This window comes from Scylla paramamosain, unplaced genomic scaffold (genome assembly GCF_035594125.1).
Source record: "Scylla paramamosain isolate STU-SP2022 unplaced genomic scaffold, ASM3559412v1 Contig3, whole genome shotgun sequence".
NCBI lineage: Eukaryota > Metazoa > Arthropoda > Malacostraca > Decapoda > Portunidae > Scylla > Scylla paramamosain.
In genome coordinates this window covers 2485001-2490000 of record NW_026973668.1, presented here as the reverse complement: position 1 = coordinate 2490000, position 5000 = coordinate 2485001, and the positions used below count along the sequence as shown (strand labels likewise).

The 5000-nt window shown below is 40.3% G+C and overlaps 1 protein-coding gene and 1 long non-coding RNA gene across 3 annotated transcripts in view; one reads left to right on the top strand and one right to left on the bottom strand.

Moving 5' to 3' along the window:
• Window positions 1-5000, top strand: part of LOC135096349 (glutamate-gated chloride channel-like) — a 104366-nt gene that overhangs the window by 47428 nt on the left and 51938 nt on the right. The gene's annotated exons all lie outside the window — the stretch shown is intronic.
• The window catches only part of LOC135096354 (uncharacterized), an 89677-nt gene that overhangs the window by 56063 nt on the left and 28614 nt on the right, over window positions 1-5000 (bottom strand). The gene's annotated exons all lie outside the window — the stretch shown is intronic.

Here is a 5000-nt window from a genome sequence, read left to right as displayed (position 1 = left end):
GTCCAATATTACTACTACTACTACTACTACTACTACTACTACTACTACTACTACTACTACTACTACTACTACTACTACTACTAATCTCTCGTTGGGTGTTTATTGTAGCTTAGTTTGAATATCCTTTCTCTCTCTCTCTCTCTCTCTCTCTCTCTCTCTCTCTCTCTCTCTCTCTCTCTCTCTCTCTCTCTCTCTCTCTCTCTCTCTGTGTGTGTGTGTGTGTGTGTGTGTGTGTGTGTGTGTGTGTTTTGTACGTGTTTTCAAGTTTTCAAGAGAGAGAGAGAGAGAGAGAGAGAGAGAGAGAGAGAGAGAGAGAGAGAGAGAGAGAGAGAGAGAGAGAGATTCTTCCATCTTTTCAGTTTTCCTCCTCCTCCTCCTCCTCCTCCTCCTGCCTTATATAACTGAGTGGTGCGCCCTCATGTAGAATACTGTGTACAGTTGTGGTCCCCATACTACAAAAAAGACATTGAAAAACTATAAAAGATACAGCGCAGAGTCACAAAGATGATTCCAGTATTGCGCAATAAGCCGTATGAGGAACGACTGGAACAACTAAACCTATTTAGTTTAACAAAGCGCAGGATAAGAGGAGACCTCATTGAAGTGTTCAACATTTTCAAAGGATATAGTAACATTGATGCACATCAATATTTTACCATTGATCATTCTAACCTAACAAGAAATAATGGATTCAAGATTATACCCAAACGTTTTAAATCCCACGAGGCAAAACATTTCTTCTTTAATCGTATAGTAAATATATGGAATAAACTTCCTGCACAAATTGTGAACACCAATACTATTGAATCATTCAAAAATAAAATAGAAAAATATTTAAAAGCAAATCCCCAACAAGCTCTCTTCTTGTCCCAATAATTACTAAATTCACTAATAAACTCTTATTCTACAGACACCAGTTTTAATATAACTGTATTAACTTTGAGATAGGCGTATAGAGTTCACCGTAGGCTGAATAGTACAACTTCCTTTCATCCTTTCCTATCAAAATTTCCCTGTCAGTTTTTCCATAGTGCATGGTACTTGTCACAACTATTTCCATGCCAGCGCTGGGTGGAGGGAGTGGTGGGTGGGGAGGAGCCTTCTGCTGTGCTGTCCTGTCTCTCTTCACTGTGGCTACTTAGAAGTAGTTACCAAACAGCCTTGCAAGGACCAAAAGGTCTGTTGCTGTTTGGCTTTCCTTTTGTATTCCTTTGTATTCCTTTGTATTCTACTCCTCCTCTCCTCCATTGTTTCTTTAATCGCACACAGCAGATAGGTGGCAGCAAGTTGTTGCAGTAATGGTAACCACCAATTGTGTTGAACCACTCAAAAGTGAAACAGACAAACCTAGAGATGCAAGTCCCCAACAATCTGTCTTCTTGTCCCAACACCTGCTGCATTCACTGACTGACACACTCCTTTGTGTCACAGCCACCTTGTGCACCCTGAGCCAGGCACACACTGACACACTCCTTTGTGTCACAGCCACCTTGTGCACCCTGAGCCAGGCACACACTGACACACTCCTTTGTGTCACAGCCACCAGCTTCACCCTCACTGTGCACCCTGAGCCAGGCGTACAAGGTTCACCGCAGATTGAACACCACAACCTGCTTTGAACCTTTGGTGTGACAAATCCACGCCAGTGTTTGCTTAGTGCAGGGTACTTGTGGCAGTGTTTCCACGCCACCACAGGCTGCAGGGAGTGCTGGGTGGGGAGGAGCCTTCTGCTGTGCTGTCCTGTCTCTCTTCCCTGTAGCTGCTTACAACTTACCAAACACCCTTGTGAGGAACAAAAGGTCTGTTGCTGTTTGGCTTTCCTTTGTATTCCTTTATATTTGTATTCCTCCTCCTCCTCCACCTCCTCCTCCTCCTGCATGGCTTCGGAAACAGACGTTCTTGTGTAACTAATCTGCTTGATTTCTTTCATGATGTTTCCACCATGTACGACGAAACAAAGGCAGTAGATATAGTGTATCTAGATTTTCAAAAAGCTTTTGACAAAGTTCCCCATAAGCGGCTACTAGCTAAATTGAAGTCACATGGTATAAATGGAAAACTTCTCAATTGGCTGTCTCAGACTGGCTGTCTGAGAGAAAACAGCGCGTTGTTTTAAATGGTAAATTTTCAAACTGGCGAGAAGTTGTAAGTGGTGTACCACAGGGATCAGTGCTCGGCCCTGTTCTTTTCCTTATTTACGTTAATGATATCGATGAGGGCCTCACCTGCAAAGTATCTAAGTTCGCTGATGCTACAAAAATAATGAATAAAGTAGTCACGTCTGAGGATAAAAGAAAATTACAATCTGATCTTGACCACTTAGCCACTTGGTCAGACAAGTGGCAGATGAGCTTCAATGTAGATAAATGTAAAGTGTTGCACATTGGTAGTAATAACGATCACACTGATTACTTAATGAACGGTACCGAGCTTCTTAAGGTTAAGGAGGAAAAGGACTTGGGCGTTATAATTACCTCAGACTTCAAGTCAAGTAAACACTGCTCGGAAGTAGTTAAAACAGCAAATAAATTGGTTGGGTTTATTGGTAGGACTTTCCAATTCAAATCAGAAGGGGTAATTCTCACATTGTTTAATACACTTGTCCGACCTCTACTTGAGTACTGCGTCCAGTTCTGGTCACCCCATTACAGCAAAGATATAGACAAGCTGGAGAGAGTCCAAAGAAGAGTTACCAAGTTGATCCCACGACTGCGGAACAAGCCTTATGAGGAGCGCTTGAGGGAACTCAACTTGTTCAGTTTAGAGAAACGGCGAATGCGAGGTGACTTAATTGAACTGTTTAAGATGTGTCGGGGCTTTGATAACGTAAATGTAAACAACTATCTCATCATTGACAGTTCCAACACCACTCGAAATAATGGCTACAAGATTATAGGTAAGCGTTTCAGATCAGACGAGGCTAAGTATTATTTCTTTAATAGAATTGTAAATGTCTGGAACTCTCTCCCAGCACATATTGTCGATAGTAACACAATAGAAACTTTTAAACAAAGGTTGGACAATCACCTCGCAGCAACCCCTCATATAACGTACTTTGCGCCTACATCAAATGTTTTTTTTTTTTTTTTTTTTTTTTTTTTTTTTTTTTTTTAGTTACTGTAGTGAATAGTATAATTTCTCTTTCATCCTTTCCTATCACATCTTAGTCTTTCCTCCTCCCTATACTCTCCTGTTTTTCCTTCCTTGATCTCTAGTGTCCTCCATCCTCTAACTCTTAGAATCTGTAGTGGTAGGGGTAGAATAGACACACAGACAGCCTCGTTAGGACCAGTAGGGCTGTTGCTGTCTGTTCTTTCCTTTGTATTCCTTTGTGTTCCTCCTCTCTAATTCTGATTTCTCTATCTTTCCCCGTTATGCTCTCTCTCTCTCTCTCTCTCTCTCTCTCTCTCTCTCTCTCTCTCTCTCTCTCTCTCTCTCTCTCTCTCTCTCTCTCTCTCTCTCTCTCTCTGTACTCTTTGGTACGATAGTTTATCCTTTGGTACGATAGTTTACCCTTTGGTACGATAGTTTAGCCTTTGGTACGATAGTTTACCATTTGGTATGATAGTTTACCCTTTGGTACGATAGTTTACTCTTTAGTACGATAGTTTAGCCTTTGGTACGATAGTTTAGCCATTGGTGATGTAATTTAGCCTTGGGTACGAAAAATTTGCCATTGGTACGATAATTTACCCTTTGGTATGATAATTTAGCCTCTAGTACGAAATTTAGTCTGGTACGATAATTCAGGCTTCGGTGTGATAATTTAGCTTTTGGTACGATAATTTAGCCTTTGGTACGATAATTTATTCTTTGGTACGATAATTCACTCTTTGATACGATAATATAATGAAATTTCTCAAACAAAACATAAACAAACAAGAAATATGTGTTTTATTCGTCACAAATTGTTAACAAATTAAAAGAAAAGCTATATTATTGATGTTTTTTTTTTGTTTTATTTGAATGCTTAATAAATCAAATAGCTGAAATGTTCTAATCTCTCTCTCTCTCTCTCTCTCTCTCTCTCTCTCTCTCTCTCTCTCTCTCTCTCTCTCTCTCTCTCTCTCTCTCTCTCTCTAATAGATATATGGATAGATAGATAGATAGATAGATAGATAGATAGATAGATAGAGAGAGAGAGAGAGAGAGAGAGAGAGAGAGAGAGAGAGAGAGAGAGAGAGAGAGAGAGAGAGAGTATTATTGCCTCCTGTTTCTAAGACATTACTCTCTCTCTCTCTCTCTCTCTCTCTCTCTCTCTCTCTCTCTCTCTCTCTCTCTCTCTCTCTCTCTCTCTCTCTCTCTCCCTCCCCCTCCCTCCCTCCCTCCCTCCCTCCCTTTTGTTTGTTTTTCTACAACAACAACAACAACAACAACAACAACAACAACAAGATCAACTATTACTACTACTACTACTACTACTACTACTACTACTACTACTACTACTACTACTACTACTACTATTATCACCACCACCATTTTCATTATTACTACAACATACTACAACAACAACAATAACTACTACTACTACCACTACTACTACTACTACTACTACTACTACTACTACTACTACTACTACTACTACTACTACTACTACTACTACTTTAATAATTTTCTTTTCTATTTCTTTTTCATTATACTTTAGTTTACGCTTAGTCTCTCTCTCTCTCTCTCTCTCTCTCTCTCTCTCTCTCTCTCTCTCTCTCTCTCTCTCTCTCTCTCTCTCTCTCTCTCTCTCTCTCTCTCCTGTATTAAGATAAGGAGGATATAAGAGAGAGAGAGAGAGAGAGAGAGAGAGAGAGAGAGAGAGAGAGAGAGAGAGAGAGAGAGAGAGAGAGAGAGAGAAAGTAATTAAAGATACACAGAGAGAGACCCTTGTTGCTTACGATTTACCTCTCTCTCTCTCTCTCTCTCTCTCTCTCTCTCTCTCTCTCTCTCTCTCTCTCTCTCTCTCTCTCTCTCTTTGTATATTTATATGTCCGTTCGTTTGTTTGTTTGTT